Source organism: Amblyomma mixtum, chromosome 6, assembly GCF_055824585.1.
Source record: "Amblyomma mixtum isolate Tamu chromosome 6, ASM5582458v1, whole genome shotgun sequence".
NCBI lineage: Eukaryota > Metazoa > Arthropoda > Arachnida > Ixodida > Ixodidae > Amblyomma > Amblyomma mixtum.
Window position 1 is genome coordinate 43464445 of NC_143017.1, and position 14967 is coordinate 43479411.

The 14967-nt window shown below is 47.3% G+C and overlaps 8 non-coding genes across 8 annotated transcripts; all 8 read right to left on the reverse strand.

Annotated features, from left to right (window-relative positions):
• Positions 1-6088: 6088 nt before the first annotated feature.
• On the reverse strand, positions 6089-6161 carry TRNAK-UUU (transfer RNA lysine (anticodon UUU)). Its single transcript has one exon. It is a non-coding gene; the product is annotated as a tRNA-Lys (tRNA).
• A 4936-nt stretch (positions 6162-11097) lies between these two features.
• TRNAK-UUU (transfer RNA lysine (anticodon UUU)) lies at positions 11098-11170 on the reverse strand. Its single transcript has one exon. It is a non-coding gene; the product is annotated as a tRNA-Lys (tRNA).
• A 78-nt stretch (positions 11171-11248) lies between these two features.
• On the reverse strand, positions 11249-11321 carry TRNAK-UUU (transfer RNA lysine (anticodon UUU)). Its single transcript has one exon. It is a non-coding gene; the product is annotated as a tRNA-Lys (tRNA).
• A 78-nt stretch (positions 11322-11399) lies between these two features.
• Positions 11400-11472, reverse strand: TRNAK-UUU (transfer RNA lysine (anticodon UUU)). The gene has a single exon. It is a non-coding gene; the product is annotated as a tRNA-Lys (tRNA).
• A 79-nt stretch (positions 11473-11551) lies between these two features.
• TRNAK-UUU (transfer RNA lysine (anticodon UUU)) lies at positions 11552-11624 on the reverse strand. The gene has a single exon. It is a non-coding gene; the product is annotated as a tRNA-Lys (tRNA).
• A 78-nt stretch (positions 11625-11702) lies between these two features.
• TRNAK-UUU (transfer RNA lysine (anticodon UUU)) lies at positions 11703-11775 on the reverse strand. Its single transcript has one exon. It is a non-coding gene; the product is annotated as a tRNA-Lys (tRNA).
• A 77-nt stretch (positions 11776-11852) lies between these two features.
• TRNAK-UUU (transfer RNA lysine (anticodon UUU)) lies at positions 11853-11925 on the reverse strand. Its single transcript has one exon. It is a non-coding gene; the product is annotated as a tRNA-Lys (tRNA).
• A 77-nt stretch (positions 11926-12002) lies between these two features.
• Positions 12003-12075, reverse strand: TRNAK-UUU (transfer RNA lysine (anticodon UUU)). The gene has a single exon. It is a non-coding gene; the product is annotated as a tRNA-Lys (tRNA).
• Between the last annotated feature and the right edge of the window lie 2892 nt (positions 12076-14967).

Consider the following 14967-nt stretch of genomic DNA (forward strand, 5'->3'; position numbering starts at 1 on the left):
TAATCCCTCGAAATCTGTTTGTATGTCTACCACTAGGAAGAAAACTACCTTAGAATTTCCTTACCGTATTCGTGATAATGTGCTCGGAAGGGTAGATGAACACAAGTATTTGGGACTAATATTTACTAGCGACTTTAGATGGAATAGGCACGTAGAGGAAACATGCAATAAGGCTAATAAAGTGCTGTGGAGTCTGAGGCGCAACTTACATAGTACAACTCCTGAAATTAAAAACTTGGCTTATAGAACCTTAGTTAGACCTATAATTGAATACGCTAAAATTGTCTGGGATCCTCACACGAAAAATAACTGTAACAAACTAGAAAGGATTCAGAGGTTAGCCTCTCGATTCATACTTAATAAATACCGCCGAGTTCACTCCCCCTCAGAGCTGTGTCACCTTGCAGACCTTCCCAAGTTAGAATTAAGGACCGAATTCGACAGGCTCAAGTTTCTGTTCCTTATTATCAGTAACGCAATTAAAATCAATAGGACCGATTATTTCGACATTCGTTCTAATGAATCATCTAGACATCGCCATAGCATGTATATTCCGCCTCCAGTAACTCGTAACGATGCATTTAAATATAGTTTCTTCCCCAGAGCAATAAAAGAATGGAACACGCTTTCCGATTCCGTAGTTCAATCTTCCTCGCTCAGTGCATTTTTGGTTAATTTAGACTCCTTTATTTATACCGGGAGCGCGGTGTGCTAACATGACTGAGTTAAGTCCGTGTATTGTGTTTAGTGTCTTTATATAGTGTTTTACTGTGTAGATGCTTTTGAGTGTGCGTGATTACGTTTTTTGTTGCTCTCTTTTACAATGTAATAGGGCACTGTGTATACTTCTCTCGTCCTCTTTAATGACTTGTTACGTGTACAATGCGCTTGATGACAGATTTGTTGGTATTTTTGCTTTTTTTTCCTACCACTCCTGTAATGACCCTTCAATAGGGTTAACAGTATAAATAAATAAACAAACAGGAGGAAGACAAGCATTACTACACATGGGTATTCACAATACTGCACGTGAAATTATTGAAGGCCATTCGATATCGCAGAGAATACGGCTATCAGAAAGCAGGACAGGAAGGGACGTACTCGACAGACTAGGGCTGCCATGGATTTGGTCTACGGAGGACAGAGAGGACCGTGAGACCAGCTTAGAAGCAATATCAGGATGCAGCCCGTTCCGAGAAATGTGCACCCCAAATTTTGTATGAAAAGTAGAAAGGGTAGGGCGAACGCCATCAGGAGAACATGGGGCGTGCTGGAAGAGGCAATTTACGTGGACGCGGCAAGACCGATGAACGGGATAATAACAATAGCATGCACGGATGCGCATGGGAAATTAGTTAATTGGGCATCAATTCGATGCTAGGGATTGCGACGATTGCTTTGGCGATGGTTTCCGAGAATGCGTCGTATGTAATTTCGGACTCCCAGACTGCATGTCGTAACTACACGAGAGGAAGGATTGGTAAACATTGAAGAAGATAGAACTTCAAATCCAGAGTCATATGAACTCCAGAACACTCTGCGGATGTTGGAAATGAAGGCGCTCACGCCGCTGCCCCGCGCGCTGTTACCCCGGGTCCCCCAACAATCGCAGGACCATAATTATTCTGAACCCCCATTAAGCTATAGGGACTTAATCCGACATTTTGAGATTGACGAGTAAAGTATGCTCCGAACCGCACAAAAACCTAAACAGGAAGCAAGGGGTCATTTTAGGGAAATTTCAATCGAATACTTATATAAATCCCGTCAAATGCAACTATATGTTAATAAATTCGTACGATCCGCTTCGCGTCTTCTGCGGGGAAGTTGTTGATTTATACCATAAGGTATGAGCATGCCAGAAAAACCCAGCTATTCCAAGAATCAATAAGCCAACAAATGGGGACTGGGAGTCGTCGCTGTCCAGCTCACATTCGGAAGACCAGCTTTCGCTGGTGAATCGGGAAAAAGAGCGGAGGCAAAAGCCAATGTGCTCCTGGAATGAGGGCCTACTCAACTATTCTACGCATTAAACTTTTTTTTTCTCCCTCTCTCTCTGTCTGTATTCGCCGCTCTTCTTCGGCTTGTCACCTCGTTTTATCCCCTGTTTCGGTTGACGAACTCTGCAGCTCTCTTCGCGTTGCTGTTCAGCTCGCCGTGCCCATCGTTCCGCGTCAGAATCTGTCGAAGGACTGGCGTCATCGATGACTTACCGTTTGCTGCACTGCACTTCGCCTTGTTGTTGTTGTTGTTGTTGTTCACCTTCTAGAATGGCGCATACCCACACACAGGGGGATCGGCCAAGAAGTGGGGGAGCATAGAGAGTTTTTGAGATGAATTTTGCCTTGGGAAAAAATAAAGAATACTGGGGAAGAGAAAAGTCAACAGAAGGCAAAAATACTATAAAGAAACGTAAAATGCATAACGCACGCAGGAGATGGACTCTGTCAGATTTGTAGCCGAGAAATTAAAAATAATAATAATAACCCTGCTGAAAAATAGTTCTGTGATACAATAACCTCATAGAGGTTTTATCAGAATATCACACAATTTGTATAATATTCCATGACATCTCTATGATGACTATGATTTTCCAGAAATGTATGACATTTGTATGATAATTCTATGATATTTGTATGACAAGCTGTATGAGTTTATTGCATCATAGAACTTTTTTCAGCAGGGAATAGCAATAATAAAAAATTATAATGATAATTAAAAAAATGTTAGCAAGGTAAGCGATTAAATTTCAGTAAAAAATTTTTAATGGCGATAAAAAAAGACCTGTGGCTGTATCCAAGAATGGTGGTTCACCACAGAATGCGGCGACGGGAGAAAGGCGCCAATCCAGACCTTTGCAAATAAAAATTTAAGGGTGGGATCCGACAGCACATCCTAGTTAGAGAAACCTCAAGCTGTCGTGAATGACATGATTTCCTGCTCCATGAATACTTAAGATGCAGGAAATTATTAGATCTTAAAATTGATCCAGATATCATGCTTAGCAAAATACTTCTCCGAAAACTCGCGGCTGTGATGCACACTGTAGCCGCGTCCATTGAGGGCAACGACTTTATACTTCGTATCTTTTTATTGTCATCTTCATGTGCACGCAACCGCGTTTCTCGATGATGATTATGTCCTCAGGCTTAATGGTTTCTCGATCACTTGCTAACCTTCACCTCCTTGTTCTTCATCTCTCTTCCCATTGGTTGCAGCTGGTGCGAGGCTCCTCGCAGCTTACCCAGACTCCGAGCCATCATCCCCAGACAGGACGGCTTTTTCGTTAGCGAGGCATCTATTTCTAGTGCACTAAAAATAATTTGAAGGGGTAAGCCTCTTACTGCAGTATGCCCATATTGAGCTTAACATTACCTCTCTTTTGTGCCGGCAGATGCCATGACGTGCGGAAAAAGAAGAAGGATTTGTGTGTCGAAGCGCAGCTTTTTGAGAGCACAACAACGAAGACAAGAGCTGCTTCAGCACAACCCGTCCCTCGTACTGGCCGTGAGAGACGACAAAGCAGACTATGGTAAGCTGTCTTATCCGCTAGTGAAATGGTAGCACTAAATCAAACCTCCAAACTGTTAGGTCCATTCGATTCGCCTGCACTCGCTGCACCACTTCTGTAAAGGTCTGCAGCGGTGCTGCGAGCGTGCAGCTTCATTTGCGGCAGTTTTAGCACAGCTTGGCTCTGGCTGCTTCCATAACGATCCGTCGAGAGCAGCCTAGTTCGTGTGGTAGCATTGGCATCACCAGCAGATTGCATCCGGCTGTGTGCCGCCCACCTCAACTGCCGTCAATATCCCTGAACTGCATGACGTCTGCACCTTCCTCAGAGGAATGGTTTCATGCAAAGGGCGCCATGTTGCATCGCTGAAACGATTGGCGAAGTACAGCACCGCACGAACCAGTTCACGTAGTGCAGGAGAATCGAACGGACCTTGTTGTGTACTCCTGTACATTACGTTTACGTTTTGTTTGCTCAGTAGGAGTCTACAAATTAAAGACCTATAGCTATAGCTATCGCAACAGTTTGTTGTAGATAAGCATCCCTTATTAATCAGTCATTGCGCCTAAGCAAATTTCAGCTCCACAACTTACCATTAGCTCTTGCATCGTTGCATTCCTGATAATATGTTCGATAATCGGCGCATTTCGAGCATTTGAAGACGCCACTGTGGTAAAGATTTTCGCTGACGTTAACTAGAACGCTCGTTCGATGCCTTCAAATGCACGTGGAGCAGTAAATTTGCAAAAAAACTCAGTATTGTAGTAGTAAATGACATGAGTAATGGCTGACAGTACAAATTAAGAAGTTACGGGAAGAGGGATACATAAGACATCATCCTCTGCAAACCTCTTTTGTTGCTATAGGTTAACCTCATTAATTTCTTCATAAGCAATCTTGTGTCTGCGTGCCCGTCGAGAGAGAAGCTTTCGTGCGGCTTGAGGCATTTCTTGTGGGCTGAGAATTTTCGATTCCAACTTCGGTTGTCTCCGAAACCCGGCTAATATTTGTTGCCTTTATTAATGCGAAAGGTATATACAGGTAATCAACAATTAAATCCGGCGTGGTCGTCGTTGGCCGCAAAGGTGGTAGTTTTTTTTAGAAAAGAAGAGGACGCATTAACTGTCTCAATTCGGTGGACACCTCAACCGCGCCATAAGGAAAAGGTGAAGGAGGGGGCGAAATAATATTGGCAGAAAGAGATGCCGTAGTGGAGGGCTTCTAAATAATTTTGATCACTTGGGGATGTTTAACGTGCGCAGACATTAGTGATTTCGAGAAACGTAAAATGGCTCAGTAATTGTCTAACTTCTTGATGGACACCTGAGTTCAGCCGTGATAAAAGGGAAGAAGGGGAGTGTGAGAGAAGAGAGAAAGAGGTGCCGTAGTGGAGTACTCCGCAATAAGTTCGACCACACAGGGATCTTCAACGCGCACTGATATCACGCAGCACCGGATTTAAACTTATTAGATGACATCTCCTTACGACCATGAAGCGAATCATGTCGTTTGTTTTGCGTTCGAAATTATGCTTCTGCGCCCTTTTAATAAGAACCGCTTCCGTGCTTCTGTTTCGACGTCAAGAAAAGGAGAACAAAGTGTAGGCGTTGGAGAATGCACGCTGACCGAAGGCACACCTGTAATAACAGCGCGGTTATGTCGTCATCATGGTAATCAGCAGTAGCTGCAATTGAAAAGAATGGACAAAGATAGGTGCGTGGCCGACCAGTGCCGGTAAGGAGAAGTTTGTGAAGAAGAGATGCATGCTTTCCTGCTGGTATTTATTACAAGGGGGAAAATGCATTACCTGCCCTGCAACGTTGAAGGCTGCTGGAACCGCCCGTCTGGAAGTCATCGTTCGCTACCATCGGAAAAGGAAAAAAAAGACGCGCCTGAGGAAGAGCTCGAAACCTGGACCGTTAGGTTAAAAGCCTAACGCTCCACCTACTGAGCTACCCGGGCTTTTATCTATTTTTTTTCAACATAGTATTTACAACACGAGGTTATATATGTATAGGAAGGGGCTATATACAGGGGCTATATATATTTAGAAAGCATGCAGCTATACAAAGCATGCAGCTAGTGACTGCACTGAACTAGCTTGACAGAAAACAACCCAGCTAAAAGGGAGGCAAAGACAGACACCGCATCAACAGCGGAAACCAGTCCGGTAGAAAGTCCCTTTGGTGATAAATGTCTCTGAGTTGGAGCATCATTCTACTGATATGGCTTCTGGCTGAAACAAGAGGTTCAGCGCTGCGGTTCAGCATGCGCGTTTTACACAGGCTGTGAAGTCCAATGACGAAAAACATGTCATGTGGTTCGTAATCAGGGTGAGTGGCCGCAAGGTAACGGACAGTGTAGGAATTAAAAAAAAATCTTTCTTTAGCATCCTCTGCAGCACCCACTCCTTCCAGTAATGTACACTTGACTTAAATGCATGAAGTGGAACGCCAGTATATTTAGGCGGCACACAGGACCATTATATTCTTCTATAACGAAGCGGCCTTGAGCCCCATGAGCTGAACCACAGGACGCCATCGTTGGCCACCATCGGAAAAGGAAACAAAGGACACGCGCCCGGGCAGGGGCTCGAACCGTGGACCGTTAGGTTAAAAGCCTAACGCTCTACCGACTGAGCTACCCGGGCTTTTTTTTTTCTTTATTGCCTGACTTCGGCAAGAACCACAGTACACAAATACACTTACAGAGCACAATGAGCAATAATTAACAACACTATCCGCCTGGGGGTGCATGGCTTCGTCACGTTAAAACTCCTTAAGCGTCACCAAAGGCTCGACTCTTTCGAGCCACTCGGGAGCTTCAGGAGCAAGTTTCTGAACTTCAGTATACTTATGCATGCACTCCCGAAAATAGATCCGTGCTGGCCGTGCATCAGGATCGCGATGATATCCTGCCATTCTGGAGCGCCAAATACAATGGAGGCCCATTAGCATAATGAGGTCGAATGGTGTCCCATCCTCACTCTCTACAGGCAAGTACCGAATACCATGAGCGTAGAGTGGAAATTCCTTTTTTAAAGTCTGTTGTAAGATGTCTAAAAAGTATACCCCTTCCCAACAGTGCAAAAAAACGTGGTCTATTGTTTCTGGTTGTTTACAAATTAAACAATGTGATCCCCAAGGTAGAAATAACTGCTTCCTTTCCAAGAATTCCTTTACTGGTAGTGTTCCGGTATGTAATTTAAAGAAAAAAGTTTTTGCACTTGGCGGCACCTGCATCGCCTTCACACGCTTAAGTACGTCGGGTCCCAGGCCTCCATTGTATAAGGCCCTGTACATAGGTTGTGGAAGAACTACATCGCAACAAATCTTTATACAACTTCTTCCTGCTAACAGAAGATAAATATTCATACGAAAATCGAACAGACAGGAATCGAACATTCGCGACAACCTCTCTAAAGTAACCAAAAATACGTCCCGAGAAACTTTCGGTTGTGACAACAAAGTCCGGCAGTGCATTTCCGAGCCTTAATTGGCACACAGTGCGCAAAAACGGATCGCTTACATAGCGCACAAAACAAAATCTGCTTACAATCTGCCGCAGAAATAAGTGTCCCAGACTCAGGCCGCCATCCTTCACCCGCTTAAACAAATTGGTCCGGCTGCAGCGTTCCCAGTCCGCAGCCCACACAAAAACGGCAAAGATCCGGTGCAGTCTCTGTACGTTCGTCCTTGCACAATGCAAAACTTGCATCACGTACCACAGCCTAGACATAAAAAACAGATTGCACACTGCGGCCCTTGCGAAAACTGAAAGATGTCGCCCTTTCCACCTCTCCACCTTTTCACGCGTGGCTTGCGTCTGTGCTCTCCAGTACGAATCGCTATCGCGATAACCATCCAGTGGGACGCCTAAGTACTTTACTGGGGTCGTCACCCAGGACACGTTTGCAAAATTGCCGGGCTTCGTTGGCCATTCTCCGTGCCAAAGCCCCAGGGACTTTGACCAATTCACTTTACTACCGGTGATCTTGGTGAATTCTTCTACGCATGCCACGGCCTCGGTTATACCTTCCCGGTTCACTGTGAACACCGCGACATCATCCGCATAAGCCAGCAGCTTAACTTCTGCCGCCTGTAGCTGGAAGCCTCGAATTTTTTCACTTTCCATGATATTCAAACACAACGCTTCAATGTAAATGCAGAATAGCAGAGGGCTGAGGGGACAACCCTGGCGCACCGAACGCTGCAGGCTAATGGGGGCCCCCAAACTCTTATTTACAATTAATCTTGTCGTGCAGCTCCGGTACGCCAAGGCCACTCCCTCGCAAATAATGGACCCTACATTCACATGGTCCAGTATGCAGAACAGGATATCGTGCGAAACACAATCGAATGCCTTCTCAAGATCTAGCTGAAGGATGGCTACACAGCTATTTGTGTTATCACAACATTCCAGCACACACCTCGCTCTATGAATATTGGAAAAAATAGAGCGTTCCTTGATCCCACACGTCTGGTGGGGACCGACTACATCCTGAATTACTGACTGTAGTCTACGGGCTAAAATCTTCATGAAAACTTTATAATCTACGTTTGTGAGGGTGATAGGACGATATGATGTGACCTGCTTTAACTTTTCTGCGTCATCGGATTTAGGGATTAGCACTGTATGGGATTTACCATAAGACGGGGGCAATTCATTTTCTTTGTAGGCTTCGTTAAAAACTGCTGTCAGTACTGGCACTATTTCGTGTTTATATGCTTTGTAAAAAGCGGCGCTTAACCCATCAGTTCCAGGAGATTTTCCCAGGTTCAAATTTTCTATCGCTTGCTCGACCTCCGACGCAGTTATCGACAGCTCCAGCCTTTCTTTCTGTTCGTCATCTAATCGCGGCAAAGCGCCAAGAAACTTTTCCTTGAATGCGCTCACATCCACTTCTTGCTTTGCAAACAGCGCCTGATAATATTCAAGAATGCCTGCTGGATATGCCCGCTTTCTCCAGATAACGCTCCGCCCCATTCAATCTGTTCAATGTGGTTTCGTTGAGCATGCGTTTTTTCCATTCCTAGCGCTCGTTTTGAAGGTGTCTCCCCATCAGCTATATCTTGCGCCCTAGCCCGCACCAGTGCGCCACGATAGCGTTCTTCTTCAAAGAGTTCAATCTTAATTTTTATTTTCCTAATGTCATCCATCCATTTGCCAGGCTCTTCGCTTTCTCTTTCGAGAAGTCTAGCTAGTAAAGATCTTAAATTGTCCTCCTTACGCTTCTCCTCTTGTCGTATGCAGCTTGACCTTTCGATTGCTGCTATTTTTATTTCTTGTTTGCAAAGTTCCCACTGCTGCCATACTTTCAGTTCCCCGCTCGGCTTTAATTTACTGATTTCTTCGTTTACTTTCCTGCTAAAGATGTCGTCTGTAATGAGCTTATTATTTAATTTCCACATCTCCCAAGAAAACTGATTTCCTCGTTTCTTTGTCCCTATCCCACACTGCACTAAACAATGATCCGAAAATGATACTGGTACTACATTGTAGCTACTGCATTTTGAAATAACGTTCGGTGACACATAAATGCGATCTAGCCGTGCATGGCTTGACCGTTGAAAATGTGTGAGTCTCATACAACGCTCGCCTTCTACACATTCGGCCACATCATCGAGGTTGCACGTGTTTATAATTTCTGAGAGTACTTCAGTGCTTCTGTCCCTAAATGTCCTTGCACTGGTTTTATCACAGCCTCTCAGGACGCAATTGAAGTCACCCATGACGATCAGGCATTTCTCAAAACTGAAGTGCTTTTGTACGCGTTGAAAAAACGCTGTCCTCTCATCCACCGCATTTGGGGCGTACACACAAATGATGCGCCAATATGTTTTGTCGTACAGGAGGTCAACCAAAACAAATCGACCCGAAGGACACGCCGTATATGCCTGAACCTCAAGTCCCGGTACATTCTTTACAAAGATGACACAACCCGCAGACGTTCCTACAGCGTGGGCGACAACTGCAAAAAACCTAGACGTGAAACGTCGCACCATGCTCCCGGTCTCCTCTTCCCCGTCAATTTTCGTTTCCTGCACTGCCAGGACGTCAATGTCGTGCTCAGTTAAAAGGCGGTACACCTGGCTCTGCTTCTTCTTACTTGCCAGTCCCCTGACATTAAGTGTACCGACTTTCATGGGGAACGCATGAGCCATTTTCATGCAGAAGAAAGAGGCCGGGAACATGGTGCTTACCCTTCACGTCTAGCGCTTGGCTAGACGACATCATTGACACCGGAGCCATCCGGTGCTGGTGCCAGGCCTGGCAGCGGGGGCGGCTTGTCAAGGGCTCTCCTCTCCGTCGGCACATTTGGTCGTGGCCGGATGGACGACCGCCGTCCTTGGGTCGTTTTTGCCGGCGGTTCTTCGACGCTGGGGGCTTCCTTGTCGTCTTCGGTTCCGGTCTGGGCGTGTGGCCGCTTTGCTGGGGCAGGGACGCCGGTCGTGCGGGCGCCGCTCTGGTCAAGGTTCTCCTCGGTCAGAGTCGCTGGCTCGGTTTCTTGGAGCGCTGGCACGCTTACTTCACCGTTCGACGCCTCCGTCTCCTTTCTAGTAGGTTTTGCCCCTTCAGGCTTGCGTCCGGCATCGCTGCTGGAGGGTCCCGAAGAGCCCGTCGATCCTGCTTGCTTTTCGGGTTCCTCTATGCCTTTCGCAGATTCTTTGGCCTCGACTACATCCATCAGGAGTTCCGCAGAGTCGTCTTTCGACGCCCCGCCCGTCGCCACCGCGTAAGTGCGACACACTCATTATCCGCGTGGCCGTACCGCCGGCATTTCGTACAGCGGGGAACCTTGCATTCACGCCGCACGTGGCCTGTACCATGGCAGCGCAAGCACTGCATTGGACGCCCAGGCGCCACGACAAGAGCCAACTCTCCGGCGACACGTACCTGGTGTGGCAGGTCATCCACTTTCAAGCCGGGCTTCAACTTCAGTAGGACCGTTCTTGTCGTTGAGCTCTTGTCATTGACGCCTTGTATCCGCCACCGCTCACGCGTAACGTCGGTCACTTTGCCAAACGCCGCGAATGCCGTCCGGATGTCGTCGTCGGCCACACCGTGAAGCATCCAGTGTAGCCGCAGCTTTACCTGCTGGTCTTCCGGGTCGATAATGAGGCAGCGGCGTTTCTTAACTTGCAGCTCGTTGAAGGCGAGCAACTTCTTTGCTGCCTCCGTGTTCTGCAGGGTAACCGCCCACACGTGGTTGATTTGGTACGCCCCCAACGCGACCACGTCGGGGAGCGTACCGGTATCGGCCAGGGCGTCACGGAAATCCTCGACCCGGAACGGCCTCGCTCGCACGTCGCCATGAAGAAACACGGTGTTGAAAACAACACGTCCTGTTGGCAGTGTCGGCAAAATAATCTGGTAATCCTTATCACCGCAGTCATCGATCCTGTTTCCGCGGCCGTCAAAGGCCGCTATCGCCGCTCCGCTGGAGCCCATGACCCTGCGATCCGTTCAGCTCGGCTGCCGGAAGCAGAATGACTGAGCTACCCGGGCAGCTGTTTCGGGAGAGGGTGAATCACCCGTCTGGACGCCATCGTTGGCTACCATCAGAAAAGGAAAAAAAGGACACGCGCCCGGGCAGGGGCTCGAACCCTGGACCGTTAGGTTAAAAGCCTAACGCTCTACCGACTGAGCTACCCGGGCAGCTGTTTCGGGAGAGGGTGAATCGCCCGTCTGGACGCCATCGTTGGCTACCATCGGAAAATGAAAAAAAAGGACACGCGCCCGGACAGGGGCTCGAACCCTGGACCGTTAGGTTAAAAGCCTAACGCTCTACCGACTGAGCTACCCGGACAGCTGTTTCGGGAGAGGGTGAATCGCCCGTCTGGACGCCATCGTTGGCTACCATCGGAAAATGAAAAAAAAGGACACGCGCCCGGACAGGGGCTCGAACCCTGGACCGTTAGGTTAAAAGCCTAACGCTCTACCGACTGAGCTACCCGGACAGCTGTTTCGGGAGAGGGTGAATCGCCCGTCTGGACGCCATCGTTGGCTACCATCGGAAAAGGAAAAAAAAAGGACACGCGCCCGGACAGGGGCTCGAACCCTGGACCGTTAGGTTAAAAGCCTAACGCTCTACCGACTGAGCTACCCGGACAGCTGTTTCGGGAGAGGGTGAATCGCCCGTCTGGACGCCATCGTTGGCTACCATCGGAAAATGAAAAAAAAGGACACGCGCCCGGACAGGGGCTCGAACCCTGGACCGTTAGGTTAAAAGCCTAACGCTCTACCGACTGAGCTACCCGGGCAGCTGTTTCGGGAGAGGGTGAATCGCCCGTCTGGACGCCATCGTTGGCTACCATCGGAAAAGGAAAAAAAGAAACCGCGCCCAGGCAGGGGCTCGAACCCTGGACCGTTAGGTTAAAAGCCTAACGCTCTACCGACTGAGCTACCCGGGCAGCTTGGGGGGAGAGAGTGAATCGCCCGTCTGGACGTCATCGTTGGCTACCATCGGAAAAGGAAGAAAAAGGACACGTGCCCGGGCAGGGGCTCGAACCCCGGACCGTTAGGTTAAAAGCCTAACGCTCTACCGACTGAGCTACCCGGGCTTTTTTTTTCTTTATTGCCGGTAAACAATGCATGCACAGGAATAAAAATCGCTAGCGAAACTTTGTCTGAGGCGACGGATTAAAACATTTTCATGTCGATCAATTCGTCCACAACTGCCACCCAGTCCGGTGGCTGAGGTTGACTGCGGAGAACATCTCTCAAAGAGGCTACACTTTCTATAAAGTTTTCCCTGACTGGTCGCACATTTGCGTCTGCGTGCCTAGCCGCCATCCTCGTTTTCCAGATGCTGTGGAGGCCCAGTAGCATAAACATGTCGTATGGCACTTCGTCACTTTCTATAGGTAGGAACCGGATGCCATAAGGAGTAACAGGTAGTTCTTTTTTTAAAGTTCTTTGCAAGATATCCCAGTGGAAAACCGGGTCCCAGCAGTCGATAAACACATGTTCAATGGTCTCTGGTTTTTTTCACAGTGTGCAGTCGTCGTTCCATGGTACGAAAATGCCTTTATCGTTTAGCCATGTTTTCACCAGAGGGTACCAGAGTCTAGTTTAAAGAAAAAGGATTTGACGTTCGGTCTTACCGGCATCTTCTTAACTCGATTTAGCACATCTTTACCTGTGCCTCCGCAGTAAAAGGATCGGTATAAGGGTACAGGTATAAAGATATCTAGAAAATCCTTGTACAATTTTTTCCTGGGTACAGAAGTCAGATAATCTGTCGAAAAATGAGACCTAAAAATGTGAAATGCAGCCACAACTTCACGTAAAAAGCAGTTACAGCACGATTCGTGGCTGGGAAACTGGACACAACAAATTCCGGTAACACACTGCCTAAGCGCACCTGCAACATTGTGCGCAACACAGGATCGGTTTGGTCACGCAGAAACAAAAATCTTGAGACGACTTGTCTCAGAAACAAATTGGAGAGTCCAAGGCCACCACTTTTGACCGGAAGGAACAGATTAGCTCGACTAGTTCGCTCCCAATTCGACCTCCAAATAAGAACAGCAAACACTCTATGCAGCTTTTGCACGTTTTCTCGGGTGATGAGCAAGAACTGCAACAAATACCAAATTCTGGCGATTCAAAATACATTGCACACACCTGCACGCGCGAAAACAGAAAGGTCACGTCCTTTCCATCCATCTGCTTTTTTCCTTGCACTTTGCGTTACCTCACCCCACAACTCTGTACTGTTCTTATAGTGCTCTAAGGGTGCCCCCAAATACTTCGCAGGGGAGTTCGTCCATTGCATGTTAGCAAACACTGCGGGTGTGCTCTCCCAATCACCGTGCCAAAATCTAATGCACTTATCCCAGATAAATTCGCACCCGGTCTTTTTGCAATAGTCCCCTGCAACTTTCACAACTTCTTTAACGCTTTCTTCGTCCGCGCAAAAAACAGCAATATCATCAGCGTAAGCAAGCACTTTTACTTGCACCGACTGAAGAGTGAAACCGCTGATCCCATCATTGTCTAACAGTGATAACAGAAAAGGCTCAAGATAGATCGCAAAGAGCAGAGGCGAGAGCGGGCAGCCCTGTCTGACCGAGGACAGACAGGCACAGGTTCAGTAAGTTGTTTGCTCACTATAATGCGCGTAACACAGTTTTCGTACGCCTTCTGTACACCTTGTAATATCACGAAGTCGCTTAATATAGATGCGACACATGATCCAATGCAGATGCCTTTCGTCTGTAAATAGGTGTAAATAGGTTAAAAGCGATAAAAGTACCTTTAAGGTAAAATTCTAATAGAGTCAAAAAATTGTCAACAGACATGCCAGCTGAATTTTGCCAGCTGAAAGGCATTTCCATTGGATCATGCGTCGCACCCATATTAAGCGACTTTTTTAAGCCAGCATTCATCAGATTTTAAGCACTTTTTTTAACTCGGGCGAGGTCGTCAAAGTGTAACGATATGATGATATTTCTATATTTTTAGACAATAAGTGCCCTTTACACCACTGCGCTGTTGTTAACAGGATTTTAGATGCTTTTAGAAAGCGTGGAAAGGAACTAACATTCACTTATGAGACACCGGATAACGACAAACTTCACTTTTTAGATATCCGGGTGAAGTTGGACAGAGATCATGCTTGTTGGATGTATGCCCTTCGGGTTCGGAAGCAACTCTTGCCTTACGACTCCACTCATTCGAAGGTGATAAAAAGAAGCATAGTTGGCTTGTGTCTAGATTCGGCGCTTGAGAAATCGTGCGTCCATGAAATGCAGTCTAGTTTTGAGAACCAATTGGCTAGAATTTTGTCCGCAGGCTACCTCTTGTCGGTCGTGACTTTTGTTGCAGAAGCTAGCCTGAAAAAAGTGGAGGAACGCACAACGTACCCTAAGGCGAAAGAGAAGGATAGAAACCTGCGACCGGAAGTTGGCCCCTACCAACACAAAGTCTCGCATAGCATGAAGAAGATTGCGAACAGGTATGGTGGGCCGCTCGTTTCTTCGGCTCCGGCGAAACTTTCAGAGCTGTGCCCTCGTATTTCCGGAAGTGAGACAAGAAGAAGCGGGTGTGGGAAAAAGCACACCACGCCCTTTGTGCAGTGTGCTTCAGGGGTGGTACACGAGCTGCCACTTTCACGTGGAAAAGTGTACATCGGTCAAACGGGGCGGTGTCAACGACAGGCTAGGGGAGCACCAAAGGAATTTAAACGAAAAAGAAAATCTGCACTTGGTTAAGCACTGCCAGGCATGCACGACATGTTCGCCACGATTCGACAGTGTTAGAAATCCAGGCAGCAGCAAGTATCAAACGGCACGTGAACTCCTGGAGGCCTTTCATATAAACAAACGAGCAGATTGCTGTATTATTGATGCTTCAGTTTTTACGTGCACTTCGGAGTTCAACCTTTTCGCGGCAATATGATAAGGTGTTTTCTGGTGTCACCTTGGCACGAGGTGGTTGTGCGTTTTCAT